The sequence below is a fragment of the Molossus molossus genome, unplaced genomic scaffold (genome assembly GCF_014108415.1).
Source record: "Molossus molossus isolate mMolMol1 unplaced genomic scaffold, mMolMol1.p scaffold_m16_p_7, whole genome shotgun sequence".
Lineage (NCBI taxonomy): Eukaryota > Metazoa > Chordata > Mammalia > Chiroptera > Molossidae > Molossus > Molossus molossus.
Window position 1 is genome coordinate 63615344 of NW_023425401.1, and position 23636 is coordinate 63638979.

The window sequence follows — 23636 nt, forward strand, 5'->3', positions numbered from 1 at the left end:
ATTCTAAACACCAAAATATGAGCTAACAAGAAGAAAAAACATTAATAATTTGGAAAAATTCAGTATTTGTAAACAATAAGACTTAACCAGAGAATAAGAAAAATCTCCCACTCTGACTCCACATGGATAAGACAGTCATGAAACAGAGAAGTTTAAAAATAATAATTCTTGTTCTCAGGAAATAACAAAATTAAACAAGAAATTGGTAACAAAGGATAAGCAAAATAAAACAAACAACTATAATTTAAAAAAAATTATATCATTGGGTGAAAAAGGAAACCAAAAAATAACCAGAGCACTCTGAAATGAGAATATAAATCCTACAAACCTAAACTTTAGGGGATGAAATCACAATTATAAACAAGGGAAAGTCCACAGTTCTAAAAGTTAATGAACAAAAACATGTGCATGTACTAGCTACATGACAAAAACAAAATTACTTTACTGAGAGATATAAAAAGAACTAAATAAATGGAAAGATACATTACATTCCTGGACAATAAGACTCAAAATTCTCACTGAAGAGTTTGTCTTACTAAATTGACCTATGATTTAAATGTAAACCCAATGAAATTCTCAAAGAAATGATTTCTAGAACTTCTAAAATGCTATAAATTCATCTGAAAATATGTAAGAATAACAGGAATTTTCTTCAATTAACAGTTTGAGTATGTGTGTGGACTGGCCCTGCCAGACAGTAAACCATGTTATAAAATTAACACTCAAAACTGTGCAGTGATGGTCCTAGAACTGACAGATGAAGGGAAAAGGGAAAAGAGAAAGAACTGACAAAGATGAATCAAATGATAAGGCCAGGCAGTGTGTGTGTGTGTGTGTGTGTGTGTGTGTGTGCATGTGCACAGGAAACAAGTCACCCTCAAACTACCGCGCTATAGTCCCACTACCTTCCTAGAGGATCCTTCAGCATTACAGACTCAAAGCTTTGAAAATGAAACTACTAAGTCCATCCCTAGAAATTAATGCTAAGAAATGATCAGACAAGTGAGTAAAGATGTATAACAGCCAGAAATGGACTAAAAACTGGTGCGTGACTGAGTAAAATACAGTAGAGCTATACATATAAAGTGTATGAAATCCATCTTAAAATTATTTTACAGGGCATAGTAAATAAAAAAGCAAACTGTAAAACAGTATTAAATATGATGACCTTTAAATAAAATATGAATGCATATCCACATATAAAAATCTAAAGACATACTATAAAGTAATCATAATTCTAGAAGTGCTACTTTTTTTATGTTATTATTGATTTTTTGGAGAGGGAGAGAGAGATACATCCATTGGCTACCTCCTTCACGCCCTCTACCGGATATGGAGCCTGAAACCCAGGCATGTGCCCTGACCGGGAATGGAACCAGGGCTTCTCAGTCCATGGAATGACGCTCACTGGCCAAGTGTGATAGATTTTTATATTATTTCTGTTTTATAATTATTTTGCATGGAACATGTGATTTATTTTTATAATGTTAATAAATATGGGGATAAAAATCCATTCTCTTATTTTTACAGTCAGGATAATTTAGGGGAATAGTTGAAATAAAACACTATCAAAAATTCACTGGAACTTTGAAAAAGAAGGAATGTGCAAAGCATATTGACTATGTATTAGATTTAATTCACATAAACTGTAAATATTTTTTAAATAAAACATTAACTATAGAAAACTGTTAATAAAATCTTGCAACAGCTACCAAAATCCAAACTCACTCCAACTGATCCTTTCTGTTGTGGTTGGTGTGCTTTTTGGTTATGGGAGGAAGTTGAGGCCGGCTGGACCCTGGCCTTCCTTTGTCTCCTTCTCTAGATCCAAATAAAACTTCCAGCAGAGGGCAAGAAGAAAAGAAAGGAGAATTCTGTATTTAGTCCATCTCATGTTTGAGTCTGAGTTTCCAGAGTTCTATTACAACAAATCTTGTGTGCAATGCTCTGACAAAGAATCAAAGCAGCAAAGAAGCTTCTCCCTTAATGATATTTTTATAGTACAGACAGCACACAGCATTCTATGCAACTGATGGGGTGCTCAAAAAAGTTGGGGGAAGAGGCTAATATACCGACTTCTATAAATGAAACAAATGTTAATCTACATTACAATTATAGACATGATTCATGTTATTATTTTTTGATGTTTTCCAAATAGCAGTAGTTTCAATCACTTTACCTTTATAGTTTATGAAAAATAAGCAATAAATAGCCTTAAATATATTAGGAAGATGATAGTTTAGAAGAATTCTTTTGTAAGTCAAATAATTTCCATCCAATTTCTTGGTTCAGTATATGTTTTAGAGTCATGCTGGTTTTATCAAGGGATAATGAGTACCATATTCTATCTTGTTCACTGAGATTCATGTATTTACCTTTCATCTTCCAGACAGAAAATGGGCTGGGGATAGAGATCACATCTTATACTTTGCTAGACACACAAATCATAATAAATAACAAATACTGAGTAAGCTTTCCTAGGTCTACTAGTCTTATTCTTTCCTTCATTGTCCATACACACACTGTGTTTGCTTTAAGAGGAGCTATGTAATTCCCCCAAACTCTCATAGTTTTTTAGCCCATCTGTAGTTAGTAATGTCGAGTGAATTTGCCCTAATCTCAAAATTCTGAAGAAAAGAGCCCCGTGATTATTCATATAAAATATACTTTTGCTTTGCCCTGGCTGGTGTGACTCAGTGGGTTGAGTGTGGTCCCATGCACCAAAAGGTCACTGGTCTGATTCCCGGTCAGGGCACATGCCCAGGTTGCGGGCTCAATCCCCAGTAGGAGGTATGCAGGAGGCAGATGATTGATGTTTCTCTCATGGATGTTTCTATCTCTCTCCCTCTCCCTAAAATCAATACAAACATAATATATATATATATATATTATGTATGTATGTATATATCTCCTTGCTTTTAGAAAGGACTCACTTATACTGACCCCATGTTCTGCTCCTGAAATGTTGCGGTCTATTTCCCTTTGCTCAATGCCAGAGGATATAATTTGTGCACAGCTTGTCAAAAATTTAAAAAGTACTTTTAAGGTTAATATTCCCCTATTGAGTTTAGGTAATTGCAGTTCCTTTATTTCAGGAATGCCAACTTGGCCTGAACAGTGTGTATTTGAAATGTGTCTGCATGCCTGCAGAAGGCTTGCCGGGTTGCTGCAGAGCACACTACTCCCATTCTCTTGTACTTAGCCTGCTTCTCCTCTATGTTATCTGCCTGGTCCTTGAAACACTTATTTCTGCATTCCTTCTCCACACCACTTTACACTTTACTAATGAGTCCTATTTTCCAATCTATACATAGTACAAAACTTTAAATGTCAGCTAATAATTATGGAATCATTCCCATTACTGTCCTTTGAAACTCTCCAAATACATCTGCTGTACATGCAGGATTTGATTTATAACATTTTGTAGGACATACAGTTTCATACAGGAGGCAGAAGAACCAGACAATCCACTTTCCATTTGTTTTTTTAATCTTAATCTACGGGAATTTCAAGCAGAAATACATTCTGTCAGGAATACCGAGAAAAGTTCTGCTTCAGTGATTTAAGTAAAGATAAGCTGCTTTTCTTACAAATATTCTACACTAATTTAACTACAACAAAACTATCTGCCTGTGTATCACTGACATTTAATAAAATCCTTTCCTTTCTTCTAGTCAAAAAACTGCCTAGAGACCTAATGAACATGAATGCTCTACAAAGTATGTTAGAGGGTTACCTTTGAATGAACTACCTTAAAAGCAGCTGGTTAATTTATTTGGTTCATCTTCCACATCCTGTAATAGTGAATTGTCATTATCACAATACTGAGAGAAATTTAAGCTCAATGGGAGCAAAGTACAGAGAGGAAAAAAACCTGTTTCCAAAAGGTCTATTTTTTTGTTGTTGTTGGAGAAAATATTTTAGGGCTTTATTTCTCATAAATCCACATTCTGGCAGTCAGCACTCTCGGTACTTATATTTCAATAGGAGCCCTCACATCTTCGGCAATATACTTTATTCTTCTATGTTTTGTGCTGATAAATCTATCTCGTACTTTCCTACACTACAGAGTGGTCAGGATGCACATCCCAGAGTCTCCCTCACGTGTGGTGGGATTCCTATCAAGCTGTAATAAAGCTGCTGATTCTGGTAGCATAACACCTGTCATTACCTATCACCCACTCTTCCCTGATGGAGGAAAGGAAGTATGACTGGCCCCTTTTTAATTATCTTGTAATCTTTCAAGTATATAAATCACTGGACTATGGCTTTCTAACCACCAGCAACACTGCTTGCTCTCAGGCAGACAAGAACGTAGGAAAGATGGGGTTGGGTTAGTAAAAGGCCCGGGGCAGGTCTAGATACCAGGTGTGCTACTACAGGAAGGATCAAGGGCTTAGAGAAGACAAATACTTCACACTTGGTCAGAAGATTCTGGAGCTCAAGAGAATAAAGTAGAGAAACAAAGAAATAAAAGCAAAATCCAGCAAATTACAACATGCCAAATACAACTTTTCTACTTAAAAACAGACAAAGGGAATAATGGGGAGGACTTGTCACAGAAGGATTTATAAACGCAAGAGGAGGAATAAAATTTTAAAAGTCAAGAAGGCAAGTGAGAAAAAATTAGTGAGCACAGAGAAGACCTGGGATGGTAGCTGGCTGCTGACAGCAGACAGGAGGCTTTAATCTTTTTTTTTTTTTTTTATCCTCACCCGAGGACATTTTTCCATTTTTTGTTCAGGTAGAGTGGGAGGGAGAGAGAGGAACAGAGAGAGAGAAACATCGATGTGAAAGGAACACATCGAGTGGCTGCCACCCGCACAACCGACCAGGGCCGGGGATGAACTGCAACCGAGGTACGTGCCCTTAGCGGGAACCGAACCAGGGTCTCTCAGCACCGCAGGCCAACGCTCTAACCGCTGAGCCAAACCGGCCAGGGCAGGAGGCTTTAATCTTGATGGAGTCAGGAGTGGCTAGAAGAAGAACCAGGGAACAGATAGTGCTATTGTCTTGCTTCTGGCTTCGCCTCAGCTTTTTCAACACCATCAAGAGAGAACTTAAGACACATAGGAAGAAAAAGGGAATTTTCCAAATATATTATTGCTTTAAATGAAGTGGTTATTTTCTGAACATTATAATCGTTCAAATTTCTTTCCCTTCAGGTAGTTAACATGTTTAAAACAACTAATTACAGGTCAAATACTACTACCAAAGAAGTCTCTCTACACAAACAGTTTCCAGAGCCCACTGGACAGGCCGTTTGCTTCATGCAGTATTTGAGTAAACACAACTCCAATGCCTCACAGGTTCTGGAAAACCCTCAAAGTTAAAGTTAACTAATCCTGTGAAAACTATAGAGAGAGGATAATGTTTTGACATTTTAAAACCATATCAACATAAGGAACAATTTACTGACCATGAAATCCAACCTATGGATTCAATGTGAAGAAAAGAAGCTAAACACTAGCAGTGCCACTAAGAAACAGTTTCCTTTATATTAAAAACTAGTGATGACAGATGGATATATATCTATGTATCTACCTGCCCACCTATATGGGTTTAGGAATCAACTGTAGCCAGCATGTGAGGCAGACACCCATTTAAACTAGCAGTTCGTGCCCTGGCCGGTTTGGCTCAGTTGTTGGAGTGTTAGCCTGCGGACCAGAGTCCCAGGTTCAGTTCCGCTAGGGGCACGTACCAAATAAATAAAATAAAATAAACTAGCAGTTTGCAATTTCTCCATGTGCAAACTCACAATTGCAAATATGATTTCAGAAATAAATGGAGGTATTTTATTTATTTTTTTCTAATTAATTTATTTTTGTTACAGATGTTTCTCCTTTTCCCCCACACTGATTCCCCCCCCACTCCCTCTCCCTACCCGCCCTCTCCCCAGCTTTGCTGTCCATGTCTGTTGTTCATGCATACATATGCATATAAGTTTTGTGGTTTATCTCTCCCCCCACCACCCCCTGTTCTGGGAATTGTCAGTCTGTACCCTACTTCCACATCTCTGGGACTATCCCATTCCTCAGACTGTTATGTTCATTATATTCCACAAATAAGTGAGATCATATGATACTTGTCTTTCTCTGTTTGGCTTGTTTCACTTAGGATGATACTTTCCAGGTCCATCCATGTCGTCTCAAAGGATAAGAGATCTTTCTTCCTTACAGCTGCATAGTACTCCATTGTGTATATGTACCATGACGAATGGATAAATGAAGATATTTTAAAACAATTTTATCACTAAAAAACAAACAAATAAACAACAGAAAACGTCCACTATGTATTCCACACACTTAACAGATCTGGTTGTTCAAGCATCTTGGATCTGTTTTTCAGTTGGTAGCCATCTGAGGCTACATTTCCAGGGCTGCATTCAAGGTTGGACCTCTTCAGCAGCAAAGGAGAGAAAAAACAAACATCATCCACTGTGTAATTAAACTTGAATTCATGTTCTACGTGATGAACAAATATCTCTATTTTAACTATACACAATCTCAATTATAGATGACTGCAGAGAGTTCTTTGCATAATGAGGATATATAAAAAAATTAAAAGTTGCCCTGGCAAGGTGGCTCAGTTGGTTGTAGTGTCCTCCTGCACACCGGAAAGGATGCAGGTTCAATTCCCACTCAGGGCACATAACTAGGTTGCAGGTTCAATCTTCAGTTGGGGCACATATAGCAGGCGACCAATCAATCGATCTCTTTTGCTCTCTCTCTAAAATCATTAAAAATATCTTCGGGTGATTATAGAAAAAAAAAATTGCTAAGTCTTGAATAACAAAAAAGTCACATGAACACACAGGTTTGTGTATTTGAAAAAGCACTTCACTCTATTAAAAAAAAGTGGGGGAGGGGAGGAGAGACACAAAAGATCAGGACACTACAGAAGAAACCAAGTCAAACACACCTCCCTTTAACTGGGTGCACTGCCCTGTCCTTGACGGCTTCTGTGGAAAAGGCAGGACCGACAGTTTGGGGCAGATATGCATCTGTGTGGTAAAATATATTTGCCTTCTTTTACACACTTCAGTGTCTACTCGAAAGTCTCATTATGGCTCCTACCTATATAAGACTTCTCTGAAAGAAACAGTAATTATTCCAGAGTTAGCCAAAACTGGAGAAAAGGCTGTAGGCTGTTCAGTAAGCAGCAATAATTTGCACTCAAAATGACAATAAATATCAAATGGACAGTCTTCATTGTCTGGGCTTCTATGGTAATATTAAAAGCTGCCCTGAGCAAAAAATACAATCACACAAATCACATAGGAAGATATATAAGTGGTTAGTAAATAAAAATATCTGAAATCACTAATAATTCAAAGAAATTACAAACTAGAACAATGAACTATCTTTGTATATTAAATTGGCAAATGGGATGTGATAAAACAGGTCTGCTCACACATAGGTAGTGTAAAATTGGTATGTGTTCTGAAATTCAATTTTACTTAGCAGTATGTATCTAACCCCTAAAAAGTAACCATCATCTTTAACTTGTTAATTCTGAAACTAAGAAACAGTGCTAGGAAAATATTCAAAAGCATTAACAAAAGTTCATGCCCAAAGATTTCTAGCTTCCTTACAGCATGATTTGATAACCAAATATTGGATACAAGCTAAAGGTACAATAACAGGAGAATGGTTGAGAAAATTAAATGGGCCCTGGCCGGTTTGGCTCAGCGGTTAGAGCGTCAGCCTGCGGTCCTGAGAGACCCGGGTTCGGTTCCCGCTAAGGGCATGTACCTCGGTTGCAGTTTGTCCCCGGCCCTGGTCGGTGGTGTGGGTGGCAGCCACTCGATGTGTTCCTTTCACGTCGATGTTTCTCCCTCTCTCTGTTCCCCTCTCTCCCTCCCACTCTATCTGAACAAAAAATGGAAAAATATCCTCGGGTGAGGATTTAAATAAAAAAAATAAAAAAAGAAAATTAAATGGACCCCCTAGAATGACATAGTATGTAACCAATAAAAGATAATTTGAGCTAAAAAGACTTCAATAATGTTGGGAATTTCATTTGATTTACTGTGTTAAGTTAAAAAGAGATCCAAAGAGTTGAGATTCCTTTAAATATTCTTTTACTTTTGCTTCTTATTAGTATAGAAGTAATGCCTGTTTACTATAAAAGAAATGTAGAAAATAACACCAATGATAGGCAGAAAGACCATGGCCCAGACATCGTTAATAATATAATATTGAGATCCTGAAAATGGCGGGGGAGTGAATGGAAGCTACACAGAACATCTCACAGGACCAAACTGGAATTACAACGAAAATAAAGACAAATCCTCAGGAAGAGGCAACAGAAAAGCAACAAGGAAGACCACATAACCAGGGACACTGACTAAACCCTGGTAGGCTTGCAGAGACCTGAGAGGGGGCTGGGAGCCCACGGTACGCAGCGCCCTCAGCTGGGAGCAGCAGCAGCAGCTGGGAGCTGCAGCTTCGGCTGGGAACGGCGTACTCAGCTGAGAACGGTGTACTCAACTGGGAGCAGCAAACTCCGCTGGGAGCTACGTCCTCCGCTGGGAGCTACGTCCTCTGCTGGAAGCAGCGGCCTCAGCTGGGAACGGCAGCCTTAGCAGGGGCCATAGCTGGGAACAGCGCCCTCGAGATTAAATCCCAAGCAGCTCCAAAGTGCAGAGCTGGGACAGAGGCTAAAATAATAACAGCTACTAACCTTGGGCTCCGGCAGAGGGAGGGCAGACTGGACTGGAACTATGTGGGGACACGCGGGATTTGGACAGCGCTCAGAGCATTTGCTGAGTTGCAGCCACTCAGGACAGTGGTCATCTTAATCCTTCCCAGGGCCCTGGAGAGAGGTGGTTGCCCCTCCCTGGGAAATTCAACCCCACCCAGTGGCCATTGAAATGCAAATTGCAGCCCATTAACAAGCAGCATCTTCCCCACCCTGAGGAAATCCTCTTCCATTGACCATCTGAGAAAGTTTTTCATTCAACTGAGAAGCCAAGGTTCTTCAGGTAACCTCTACTGATAGCCTCCAGGCAAAAAGCTAGAGGATAACTGTACCACTCCCTGCTCTAGCAACTCTAACCAGGAAAGTAAGACTTGACAGTGGTGTGTAACATGGGCCCTCCCTGGCTCATCCAAACTCAGGAGAAGAGTCACAAACAGCAGAACACCAACACCCACAGGGAAAATTTGGCAGCCTCCAAATCCCACTGTAATAGCCAAAATGGTGAAAAACAGAAACAAAAGCCAAATGAAAGAACAAGAGACCTCTAACGAAGACGAGATAAATGAAGTGCAGTTAAGCAAGTTAACAGAACTAGAATTCAGAGCCATCATCTTGAGGAAGCTCAACAGCATGTGTAAGTATATGAGCACCATGAATAAAGACATAAAAATCTTGAAAATCAACCAGTTGGAAATTAAAAACCACCAAGAAGAAATGACGAATGACATAGAAGAAATAAAGAGCACATTGGAAGGTCTAAATAGCAAAGTAGAGGAAGCTGAGGACTGGATCAATGAATTAGAAGATAGGGTAGAAAAAAAATTAACCAATCAGAAAACCAAAAAAAAAAAAAAAATTTAAAAAACAGAGAGCTAAAGAGAACTGTGGGACAACTGAAAACTTAATAACATTTGCATCATAGGAGTCCCCGAAGAAGAAAATGAGCAGGTGTTAGAGAATATATTCTAAGAAATAGTGACAGAAAACTTCCCTAATTAGGTGAAGAAAGAAGGTATGCAAGTTCAAGAAGCACAGAAAGCCCCAGATAAGAAGAACCCAAACAGGCCACACCAAGACACATAGTAATTAAAATGCCAAAAATTAAACACAAAGAGAGAATCCGAAAAGCAGCAAGAGACAAGCAACAGATTACCTACAAAGAAAACCCCGTAAGGCTCTCAGCTGACGTCTCAACAGAAACACTACAGGACAGAAGGGAATGGCATGAGGTAATCAAGGTCATGAAAAACAAGGATCTGAATCCAAGATTACACTACCAAGCAAGGCTAACATTCAAAATAGAAGGTCAAATAAAGAGTTTCCAGACAAAAAAAAAAAAAGGCTAGGGGAATATATTAGCACCAAAACAGCAATGCAAGAAATGTTAAAAGGACTACTGTAATTAGCAGGAGAAATGGGAAGAAAAATAAAACCACACTAAACAAAAATGGCAATAAATAAGTACATATCAATAATCACCTTATATGTAAATGGATTGAATGCTCCCATAAAAAAAACACTGAGTGCTGATTGGATAAGAAAGCATGACTCATCTATATGTTGTTTGCAAGAGACCCACCTCACAACAAAAGACTCACACTTGTTGAAAGTGAAATGATGGAAAAAAATCTTCCAAGAAAAAGGAAAGGAAAAAAAAAGCTGGGGTAGCAATACTCATATCTGATAAAAGAGATTTCAAAATAAAGGCCATAACTAGAGACAAAGAAGGCCACTACATAATATTGAAAGGATCTATCCAACAGGAAGATATAACCTTGATAAACATATATGCACCCAATGTAGGAGCACCAAAATATATTAAAAATCTTCTGGAGGACTTCAAAGGAGAAATTGATAGCAATACAATCATAGCAGGGAATTTCAACACCCCGCTGACATCACTGGATAAATAGTCGAGACAAAAAATTAGCAAGGGAAACAGAGACTCTAAATGAAGCACTAAACCAAATGGATTTCATAGATATCTACGGAGAATTACACCCCAAAAGTACAGAATTCACATTCTTTCAAGTGCACATGGGACATTCTCAAAGATACACCACATGTTAGGGTACAAACTAAGTCTCTACAAGTTCAAGAAGACTGAAATCATATCAAGCATCTTCTCAGATCACAATGGCATGCAACTAGAAATCAATTGCAAGAAGAACATACAAAGACATTTGAACACATGGAAGCTAAACAGCATGTTATTCAACAATGAATGGGTTACCGAGGAGATCAAGGAAGAAATAAAAACTTCCTGGAATCCAATGAAAATGAAGATACAACAACACAAAATCTATGGGATGCAGCAAAAGCAGTTCTGAGAGGGAAGTTCATAGCACTACAGACCTACCTCAAAAAAACAAGAAAAATCTCTAATAGACTATCTAACCTCACAACTTAAAGAACTAGAGAGCAAACAAAAAAGAAAACCTAGAGCAAGTAGAAGGAAGGAAATAGTAAAGATCAGAGTAGAAATAAATGATATACAGACCAAAAAAACAATTCAAAGGACAAAGGAAACCAAGAGCTGGTTTTTCGAAAAGATAAACAAGATTGATGGACCCTTAGCTAGACTCACCAAGAAATAATGAAAGAGAACCCAAATACACAAAATCAGAAATGAAAGAGGAGAAGTAACAACTGGAAATACAAAAGATCGTTAACAACTAGTATGAACAATTATATGGCAACAAATTTGACAATCTACGCGAAATGGATAAATTTCTAGAAACACACAGTCTCCCAAAACTGGACCGGAAAGAGATAGAAAATTTGAACAGACCAATAACAAGAGAAGAAATTGAAGAGGTAATCAAGACTCTCCGAGCAAAGAAAAGCTCAGGTCAGATGGCTTCGTGGGGGAGTTTTTTTTGTTGTTGTTGTTTTTCCACATCTTTATTGTTGGACGTAAAATGTATTACAGATGTTCCACATTTTCCCCCATTGACCCCCTCCTCCCCACTACCGCCCCCCTCCCACCTTTTCCCAAACTATTGTCCGTGTCCATTGGTTATGCATATAAGTTCTTTGATTTATCTCTTCCCACCCCCCCAACCCCTTTCCCTTTGAGGTTTGTCAGTCTAGCAATGAATTTGTGCTTCTTAATCCCTTCACCTTTTTCACCCATTCCCCCAACCCCCTTCCCAACTGGCAACCAACAAAATGTTCTCTGTATCTATGAGAATGTTCCTGTTCTTCCTGTTCATTTTGTTTGTAGATTCCATTGTTGATAGATATGTATTCATTGCCATTTTGTTTGTTCATACATTTTGTCTTTTTCTTTAAAAAGACCCTTCATCATTTCATATAATAACGGTTTGGTAGTGATGAACTCCTTTAACTTTTTCTTGTCTGGGAAAGTTTTTATATGTCCATCGATTCTAAATGACAGCTTTGCAGGATAGAGTAATTTTGGTTGTAGGTTCTTGCTTTTCATCACTCTGAATATTTCTTGCCACTCCCTTCTGGCCTGCAAAGTTTCTTTTGAGAAATCAGCTGACAGCCTAATGGGAACTCCTTTGTAGGTAACTAGGTGCCTTTCTCTTGCTGCTTTTAAGATTCTCTCTTTGTCTTGAACCTTTTGCATTTTGATGATGATGTGTCTTGGTGTGGGCCTCTTGGGATTCATCTTCTTTGGGACTCTCTGTGCTTCCTGGACTTGTATGTCTGTTTCCTTCACCAAGTTAGGAAATTTTTCTGCCATTATTGTTTCAAACAGGTTTTCGATTTCTTGTTCTCTCTCTTCTCCTTCCGGCACCCCCAAGATGCGAATGTTGGCACGCTTGAAGTTGTCCCAGAGGCTCCTTACACTATCCTCATTTTTTTGGATTCTTTTTTCTTTTTGCTGTTCTGATTGGGCATTTTTTGCTTCCTTATATTCCAAATCGATGGTTTGCTCCTTGGATTTACGTACTCTATTATTGAAGCTATGTAAATTATTCTTTATTTCAGTTAAAGCCTCCTTCGTTTCTAACTGTGCAGTGATTATTTCTGACTGTCCTTTTTTATGCTCTTGAGGCCCTCACTGAGTTCATTGAGCATCCTTATAAGCAGTATTTTGAACTCAGCATCTGTTAGGTTGCTTATCTCCATTTCGCTTAGTTCTTTTCTTGGGGTTTTGTTCTGTTCTTTCATTTGGGACCTGTTTCTTTGTATCCTCATTTTGGCTGCCTCCCTGTGTTTGTTTCTGTGTATTACTTAATGAGAGGTATAGGGCTCTCTGAGACCCGATGCTGCTCGTTTGAAAGAATTTAGGAAAAACCTGAAGCAGGATCCAAGACAGGCCAATCCTATGGTTAAGCAACTGGCAACAGCTTGGGTGGGCCTGAAAGTTGGGTGGGGCGGGGCAGGGCCTCAGGGAGTCAGCAGGGCAGGGCTACCAGTGTGAGCCAGGTTGCTGAAGTCCCAGATATGGCGACTGTCTGCCGCCCCAGGGAAGGGCTCACCAACGTGCCTCTGACAGCACGTTTGTCCCCGAGGAAGCCCCCTCTCCAGCCCTCGCTCCAGTGCCAAACAGCTCAGTTCTTCCCTGTGTTTCTCTGCTGCCTCTTGAGCTGCCTCCCCTCCAAGCTTAGAGGGAGAGAGTCCGGTAAGTTCGTGCGCGGGCCCTTTAGGGAGCTGCCTGGGGCTCCAGCCACGTCAGCTTCCCTGAGCCTCAGTTTCCGCTGGTTTTTCCAGCCAGAAGTTATAGGGACTTCTCTTCCTGGCACTGGAACCCTGAGCAGGGCACCTGGTGTGGGACCGGGACCCCTCAGTCCTCAGGAAGGACCTTCCCAGCCGCGGGAGCCTCCTGATTTTTATCCGCCACACTTGGGTGTGGGACCAGCCCGCCGCGCCGCCGCCACCCCTCGCGCCGCCGCCACTCCTACCGGTCTGGATGTAGCTGCTTTTTTTTTTTTTTTAATTCCATAGTTGTAGGACTTCCATTCAGCTTGATTTCAGGCGGTTTTGGATGATGGTTGTTTTGTAGTTTTGTTGTAACTTGGATGTGGTTGTGGGAGAACGTGATACTGCATTTCCCTACGCCGTCATCGTGACCGGAAGTCCTCGTGGGGGAGTTTTACCGAACATTCAAAGAAGAACTAACACCCATTTTCCTCAAAGAATTTCAAAAAATTCAAGAAGAAGGAAGACTTCCAAACTCGTTTTATGAGGCCAGGATAATTCTAATTCCAAAACCAGAAAAAGACACTACAAAGAAAGAAAACTACAGGCCAATATCCCTGATGAACATAGACGCCAAAACCCTGAACAAAATACTAGCAAATCGCATGCAGCATTACATCAAAAAAATTATTCACCATGACCATACGGGATTCCTCCCAGGAATGGAAGGCTGATACAATATTCACAAATCAATAAATGTGATACACCACATAAACAAAATGAAAGATAAAAATCATATGGCCATATCAATAGATGCCAAAAAAGTCTTCGACAAAATTCAGTATCCATTTCTGATAAAAACGCTCAGCACTGTGGGAATAGAGGGATAATATCTAGATATTATAAAGGCCATATATGAAAGACCTACAGCCAACATCATACTCAATGGGCAAAAACTAAAAGCATTTCCCTTAAGAACAGGAACAAGACTGGGATGGCCACTATCGCCACTCTTATTTAACATAGTACTGGAAGTCTCACAGAACTAGAATAAATACTTCAAAAGTTCATATGGAACCAAAAATGACCTGGAATAGCTACAGCAATCTTGAAAATGAAGAACAAAGTAGGAGGGATCACATTACCAAAAATCGGGTTATACTACAAAGCCACTGTAATCAAAACAGCCTGGTACTGGCACAAGAACAGGCATATAGAACAGTGGAACAGAACAGAGAACCCGGAAATGGACCCAAGGCAATATGCTCAATTAATATTTGACAAAGGTGTCAAGAGCATACAGTGGAGTAAACCTCTTTAATAAATGGTGCTGGGAAAATTAGACAGCTACATGCAAAAAAATGAAACTAGATCATCAACTTACACCCTACACAAGAATAAACTCAAAATGGATAAAAGACTTAAATGTGACTCATGAATCCATAAAAATCCTAGAAGAAACTGTAGGCAACAAAATTTCACACATCATACGCAGCAGAATTTTCACTGATACATCACCTCAGGCAACAGAAACAAAGGAGAAAATGAACACCTGGGACTACATCAAACTCAAAAGCTTCTGCACAGCAAAAGATACAATCATCAAAATGGAAAGGCTACCCACTGTATGGGAGAGCATAATTTCCAATGATATATCAGATAAGGGGTTAATTTCCAATATATACAGAGTGCTCATACAACTCCACAAAAGAAAGACAAAGAACCCAATTAAAAAATGGGCACAGGAACTAAATAGACACCTCTCCAAACAGGACACACAAATGGCTAAGAGACATATGAAGAAATGCTCATCACTAATCATCAGAGAGATGCAAATTAAAACAACTATGAGGTATCACCTCACACCTGTCAGAATGGCCGCCATCAAGAAATCATCAAACAACAAGTGTTGGCGAGGGTGTGGAGAAAAGGGGACTCTAGTACACTGCTGGTGGGAATGCAGACTGGTGCAGCCACTATGGAAAACAATATGGTGTTACCTCAAAAAATTAAAAATTTAACTTCCATTTGACCCAGTGATCCTACTTCTGGGAATATACCCTAAGAAGCTTAAAACACCAATCAGAAAGAATATATGTACCCCCATGTTTGTAGCAGCACTATTTGCAATAGCTAAGATCTGGAAACAGCCCAAATGCCCATCAGTAGATGAATGGATAAAAAAGCTGTGGTATATACACACAATGGAGTACTATGCAGCTATAAGAAAGAAAGATCTCTTATCCTTTGAAACGACATGGTGGGACCTGGAAAGTGTCATCCTAAGTGAAACAAGCCAAACAGAGAAAGACAAGTATCATATGATCTCACTTATTTGTGGAATATAATTAACATAACTAGTCTGAGGAATGGGATAGTCCCAGAGACGTGGAAGTGGGGTACCGACTGACTATCCCCAGAAGAGGGGGTAGGGGAAGAGATAAACCACAGAACTTATATGCATGTATGCATGAACAACGAACATGGACAACAAAGCTGGGAAGAGGGCGAGGAGGGAGGGGGAGGGTGGAATCAGTGGGGGGAAAAGGAGAAACATCTGTGACAAAATAAATTAAGAAAGAAATTAAAAAATAAAATAAAATAAAATTATTTCATCTAAAAATAAAATAATATATTATTATTGTTAATAATTTGCTATATATTCTTCGATATGTAGTGCTATATATATAATTCTACCAAATGTTATGCATATTTTACCAAAAAATAAAAAAAAATCAGACCATTGATATATTTTTATAAAATATCTCAATGAAGCAATCTAGCTAATTCTGGGCATCTCAATGGTTCCAACTGACCAAGAGAGAAGCTGACTCCCAGGAACTGCCCTGGCAGTCAGTCATAGCTAGGCCTTGGTGTTCTCTTTTGCAGAACATCAGCATCAGACAAGGCCTCATGACCATGAAGGATCATGTTTAAATAGAGACAAAATATAAATGTTTCCCAAGCCACATGAATGTGCAAAAATAGATACTGTTGCTTCTTCATCAATTGTTTTTAGCCTTGATTTAGCCTTTCCTCTTTCTAGATAAGATTTATTAAAATACCCAAAGGTAGAATTTATTCTTGCTTCCTGACAGCATCCAGTCTAGACCAAAGCCCTTTTTCCTTAAACCCTCCCAAATCACCTCACCAGCACAAATCCTATAACTTCCTTCTAACACCCTGTTTCTCATACCCTATTAGTGTGTTCCTGGTGATCTTTGGCTTCAGGTCAAGACACAGCTAATTCACTAATGTTAGACATATAGTTTGCTCCAACTTTCACTGTTACACACACGTCAAAGAGGAATACTGGCTGAAATTGAATTAGAAAATTGAAAGGAAACAAACAAACAACAGGGGACAAAATCCAAAATGCATAATGACAAAAAAATGCAAAATTTCCCCATGGTGACAAATGCATACACACACACACACACACATACACATTTTTCCTTCTCAAAAGACTTGGAGTACTCATTTTCCTACCACTCAGATTAATCATCTTATTGTCTAACTGTTTTCCACCAATAGCATTCTATGTCTGCTTTTGGAAATGCACTGCCATTCCTGAAATCCAGATACTATGCTTTCATGGACCCTGACACAGAATTGTCTTCAAGAAACCAAAGACTCTAGTGAAATCAATGTAATTTTGTTTGTATTGGTGATATCAACTTACAATGGCTGGAACTGTGACCTGGGCTTTATATAGCCTTAAAAAGGAAAAGGAAAAAAAATCTTCCCAAAGTTAGAAATAGTAGTTAATAGAGCCTTATTTAAAAAAAAAGAAAGGTGTCTGGCCAGTGTAGCTCAGTGGCTGAACGTCGACCCATGCACCAAGAGGTAGCCAGTTCAATTCCTGGTCAAGGCATATGCCCAGGTTGTGGGCCAAATCCCCAGTGGGGGGCATGCAGGAGGCAGCCAACTGAAGTTCTCTCTCATCAATATTTCTCTCCCTCTCTCTTCCTCTCTCTGTAAAATCAATAAAAATAAAAAATAAAAATAAAAAAACAGAAACCTCCCAGTATTAATGACAGACAACTGGTATAAAACCCAAGAAAACACAATAAGCATTCTGAACTGAGCAATGATTCTTGCACAGTCATTTGCTATTTAAAATACTTGAGAACCATCACTGCACTTTCAACGTGCAAAGGAAAATATTTTCAAGAGGATCAAAGATAAATTTGATTGTTCTAGAAAAACAGATAGTAGGTTTTAATATCAGAATTCAGGGTGATGCTACAATCCATATGGAGACATATCATATGGAAAAGTTAGTTGAACTCATTAAAGAAAAAAGGTTTCTCTTCTCAACAGGCTTTTGATGGACATAAAACAAGGAGGATCACTGAGAATAATGAAGTTGCCATGGATCCATCTCAAAGACTTTGGGAGTCCTACATATTGACATGAAAAAAGTAATCAATATTTGAGAAAAATAAACTTAATTTAAAAAATAATTTTTTTTTTATCTTTACCCAAGGACATTTTTTCATGTTTTGTTCAGATAGAGTGGGAGGGAAAGAGAGGAAGAGAGAGAGAGAGAGAAAAACATCGACATGAAAGATACACATCGAGTGGCTGCCACCCGCACGACCCATCTAGGGCTGGGGACAAATTGCAACCGAGATACGTGCCCTTACTGGGTCTCTCTAGATCGCAGGCTGAAGCTCCAACCAGTTCAGCACATAAAGAAAAATCCACCAAAATATATTTTTATAATATAGCTATTATACAACTTGGTTTTATATATATAACAAATGATTGTGAACATTATATCTGTGTTTTATCTCCTACTGATTGGTAGTTTTTAATCAATTTTTGTATGTTTAAAGCATGAAATGAATTTCTAGGAATGAAACCACAATTTATAGCATAGTACCTAGTAGAAATTAAGGTATTTATTTACAACAATTCAACATGCAACCACTAGGACATAAAATGTAGAAGGCTGCCTAAGATCAAGCATCCGATCACTTGCAGAAACATCATCCTGGAGATCCACTGGACAGTGGACCAAGAGAGATAACTGATGTTAAATCTCATTTGACTCCAAGAAAACCAGTTCCAATCTAACCAGAAGATAAGCAAACATATAAGGAAGCATCTTTATATTCCTATCTTGATATTCCTCCTGGGCCATCTGAAGTCTAAGATGATTTGTAACATCACAAAAAGCTGCTCTATTGAATCTTCTTCTTCAAAAAAGATTCAAACTGCAATCTGTTGTTGCAAATCACCACTGGAAACTTACAGAAGCTATTTGATGCTACCACCCTTGTCCTTCAGGTAAAATTTGCCACAAGCCTTCAGCCATGAACAGTGAAATGCTTTTCTTCATTTCATTCACACAGGTCCTTCCCTCTTTTGCTGAGTGACATTTTCCAGCTTACAAAGCAACTTGTCCCTGCAGGCAGGGCCCCTCATTCTATCCCACCACAACACCAAACAGCTAACTACCTCGTTACTAAAAATGAACTCTGCTGCTAACAGCACTGTGACAATTTAATAATTTATGAAATAGTAGAACCAGTTATTATGAAGTATATTCCAAAGTTCAAAGTTCGTGCCCTGGTTGGTTACGCTAAGCCATGAGAGCATCAGCCTGCAGACCAAAGGGCCTCGAGTTTCATTTCTGATCAACGGCAGGTACCTGGTTGCAGGTGTGTCCCCAGCCCTGGCCAGGGTCGTGCTGGAGGCAACCAATCAATGTATCTCTCTCACTTGGATGTTTCTCTCTCTCTCTCCCTCTCCCTCCCTCTCTATCTAAAAATCAATGGGAAAATAACGTTGGGTGAAGATTAACAAAAAGGTCACAGGAAACAAGAAAAAAAAAAAATCCAGATAAGAGCTGCTTGGCAGACTTATTTTTAAAATGGAAACCTCATTGCTATGTTCATGTATTAGAATTCTTGTTACATAAGGAGGTCACACTTAATAAAAAAAAATCCATTGGGTCACATGTTGGAAAGCTCTCTCCAATGGCACTTTTAAGAGATGTGCTTTTTCTTTTTTTTACCAAACATGGAAACAAAACAGAATTGAGAATAAGCTTTTTATATGCTCATGTGTCAGTCAGGGGAGTCCATAAATCTAGCTACAGCATTCAACTACTAAGAAGTTACTTTGAACACCTAAAATAAAAATGTATGCCAGACAGAACTATAGCCTCCTCTTCCTAGTCCCTGGTGGATCAGGAATTTCTTTAAAAACCTAAGAAGCTGGAACCTTTAAAGGAAATACTAACAAATGGGTCAAACTACAATATCAAGTTTTTTCCTGCTACATTGTTGCTTTGCAGGGCTATTCTGAAATGCATGTTCTAATTATTTTTAAAATGTTTTAAGGAATCAAAATTTTTAATAAAATCAAAATAACTAAAGTATTAAGTTAGATATCTCTTTCAAATATTCTTAGGAAATATAATCATGAATATATCATTGTGGGAGTTCCATTTTTCCTATTTCACTTCTCTAGTCTCCATGCCACTTTCACCATTTACAGAAGTCAGCATATAATTCCAAGATTCATTTGACTGTCAGTTTGGGAAGATCAGTGTTTGTAAGGGTTAAAAATGCCTTTACTGCCCTGGCCAATTTGGCTCAGCAGTTGGGAGTGTTGGCCTGCGGATCAGAGAGTCCCGGGTTCAGTTCCTGCTAGGGGCCCATGTACCAAAAAAAAAAAAAATGCCTTTACTCCACATTACACCTTCATCTGTTTGGTCTTTGCTCCAATGTTTTTGAAGATTAAAGTATTTCTTAAAGGCAGAAGGTCATAACCTCTTAGTTACATGATATTTGTCTTTACTTTTTTCCCCCCCATTGTTTGCCATCTGCTCTAAACAGAGAGGTCTTAATATCTACAGTATATAATTATTGCAAGGTTTTATCAACATTTGCTAAATGTTGGACTCTTCAAAAGTGTTTTGCTTAGTTATACGGCTTTAGGTGAAAAGTGCATTTGAAATGAGTGGTGGTGTGATTGGGCCAAAGTAAATTTTTGCTATTCTCATTTTTAAGGTCTAAAACAGCAGTTCTCAACCTATGGTCGCGAACTCTTTGGGGGGGGGGGTCAAACGATCCTTTCAGAGGGGTCACCTAAGACCATTGGAAAACACATATTCCCGAAGGTCTTAGGAACTGAGACATCGCTCCTCTATCCATCTCCAGGTGGGTCTGCCCACATGCAATACACCCACATCAACATGAAGAACTGTATTAAAGGGTCACAGCATTAGGAAGGTTGAGAATCACTGAAACTCTAAAATGTCATAACTCAGCTATTTAAAAAAAAAAAAAAAAAAAAAAGGCAGCTCCTCTTAAAAGTTTACTAACACTTAAAGATCAAAATAATCATTTTACAATAGTATGGTTTTCTTAATTAAAAGCCTTTGTCTTAAGTTTTAAAAATCAAAGATACATTCCTTAATGAGATTTAGAAATATTTCCTAAAATATCTTCAACTAAATAAATCTACTTTAAAACAGACAAAATACACTAATGTCAATATGACACAGTTTGAATGATCTTAAAAGTACATACACATACAGAATGAAGAACTTTCTCTGGAGATTTCTGCAAACCACACCAAACTACTCTACATTTTGAAAAATCTCTAGTTATTTAACTGTTTACAAAGAGGTCACTATAGTTTATTAAATAAACTACTTTTTATTATTAATGAAATATATATTTATATAACTTTAATGAATCAAAATAAGTCAGTCAATACTTAATATGTTTCAAGTTGTTGAATAGACCATACTTTTATGGACCAATGTTTCTTTTTTTTTTTTATCCTCACCCGAGGACATTTTTCCATTTTTTGTTCAGACAGAGTGGGAGGGAGAGAGAGGAACAGAGAGAGAGAGAGAAACATCGATGCGAAAGGAACACATCGAGTGGCTGCCACCCGCTCGACCAACCAGGGCCGGGGACAAACTGCAACCGAGGTACGTGCCCTTAGCGGGAACCGAACCCGGGTCTCTCCAGACCGCAGGCCGACGCTCTAACCGCTGAGCCAAACCGGCCAGGGCTGGACCAATGTTTCTTAAGCCTCTAACATAAGTAGAAGAAATTATCATGGCTTTCTAAATGGCAAGAACTCAAAATCAAAATTCCTAAAGATGAGTTCATTTGTTTGTCATCTTATAAATAATTATTGCAAAATTAGTGGCTCTCAAACCTAAACAGGGTACCACTGGTACAAGAACTGATATACAGATCAACAGAATTGAAAGTCCAGCAATGGTTAACTGATTTTTCATAAAGGGGAGAATTCTTTTCCACAAAGGTCCTAGGACAACTGGACATCCATGTACAAAAGAATGAATTTGGACCCCTACCTTACACCATACACAAAAATTAAGTCAACGTGGATTCTAGGGCTAAATTTAAGAATTAAAACTATAAAATTCTTAGAAGAAAACACAGGAAAATCTTTATGATCCTTGGATTGGTAATGACTTCTTAAATATAACACCAAAACCATAAGTGTCAAAAGAAAAAAAAGTTAAATGAGACTTCATCAAAATTAAAAGCTTCTGTACTTCAAATAACATATCAATAAAGCTAAAAGACCACTCATAGATTGGGGGAAAATATTTGAAAATCTCATATAGATAAGGAACATGTATCCAGAATATAAAAAGAAAATGTACAACTATATAATTAAAAGACAAAGAGCTCAATAAAAAAAAGGGCAAAAAATTGAAATAGACATTACTCCAAAGAAGATATGCAAATGGCCAATAAGCACATGAAAAGATGCTCAACATCACTAGTCATTAAGAAAAGGAAAATATAAACATTAATGTCATATTATTTCAAACCCAGCAGATGACTATAATCAAAGACAGATAAAATTGAGTGTTAGTGATAATGTGGAGAATTAACCTTCACACATTGCTAGTGATAATGTAAAATGGTGTGGTCATTTTAGAAAACAGTTCAACAATTCTTCAAAGTGTTCAGCACAGAGTTAACCATATAATACAATAATTCTACACCTAAGAAGAATGAAAATATATGGCCACACAAAAAGCTGTACATGAATGTTCACAGTAGCATTATTCATAATAGTCAAAAGGTAGAAACAACCCAAATGTCCATCAATGCAGACAAATGACTAATAAAATATGATATATTCATACAATGAAATATGACTTGGCCATAAAAAGGAATGAAATACTGATACATACTACAACATGATTGTACCTAGAAAACTAATGAAAGAAGCCAGACAAGAAGGCCATGTTGCCCTGACAGGTGTTGCTCAGTAGTTAGAGCATCAACCCAAGGGCCAAAGGTCACAGGTTCAATTCCTGCTCAAAGACACATACAGGTTTATGTGGGAGGCAACCAATCAATGTTTCTCTCTCTCCACCTCCATCCCTTCCTTCCATTCTCTCTAAAAGTCAATGGAAAAAAATATCCTTGGGTGAGAATTAAAAAAAAAAGAAGAAGAAGAAGGCCATGGACTATATGAGTTCATTTATACAAAATATCCAGAATTTATATGAAATATTGGAATGGGCAAATGTATAGCGAAATGAAGTAGGATTAGCAGTTGACTAGGGCTGGGAAGGGAAAGAAAGAGGATAAAGAGTGATGCTAATGGGTACAAGGTTTCTTTATTGGGATGATGTTCTAAAATTACATTACAGTGATGACTGCACAACTCTATAAATATACTAAAAACCACTGAACTATACACTTTAAACTGGTAAACTTTATAGTATTCAAATTATATATCAACAAAGCTATTAAAAATCTAAAGGAGGTAACTTAACATCACTTATATTAACATATGTAATTATATGATTCTTCACTTCAAAATATCACACATATATAGTCCTCCCTCACCACTTCGCGCTTCGACTTTCACGGCTTCACTCTATCGCGAATTTTTCAAATTTCACATACTATACTATATTCTAAGTGCAAAGTGGTGAGGGAGGACTGTATATAGAGAATCCTACTTCGCGGAAATTCATTTATCATGGTAGATTCTGGAACTTATTAACCGCGATAAATGAGGGCTGACTGTACTTTTATCAAGACCAATATACTAACCCCTTTATAAAATATACTAAACCTGTAGTGTGCACTTTTTCTTTTAAATTATTTTAATCCAGAAATTCTACCTTAATGATCATTTTTTTAAAGTTTTTTTACCAGATAACCTGAACTGTTTTTATTTTGTATACACTTAAATAAACATCTTTTTGTGCTTGGAAAGAAATGTCTACCGATGCATTGCTGGAGAACTGAATAGGAGAAAGGAGATATCAGAATACTCTCTCACAGAGCACT

General features: G+C 38.1%; 1 protein-coding gene across 13 annotated transcripts in view; it reads right to left on the minus strand.

Annotated features, from left to right (window-relative positions):
• The window catches only part of VPS41 (VPS41 subunit of HOPS complex), a 240507-nt gene that overhangs the window by 129804 nt on the left and 87067 nt on the right, over positions 1-23636 (minus strand). The window contains exon 1 of one of the 13 annotated variants that reach the window (XM_036247674.1): positions 6306-6329. The exons of 10 other annotated variants lie outside the window; for them this stretch is intronic. The gene's annotated coding sequence lies outside the window, so the exon portion shown is untranslated. Of the gene's footprint in view, positions 1-1712; positions 1838-6305; positions 6330-23636 lie in introns of those variants that run through there. 2 more of the 13 variants (XM_036247671.1, XM_036247673.1) reach the window with 2 other exon arrangements.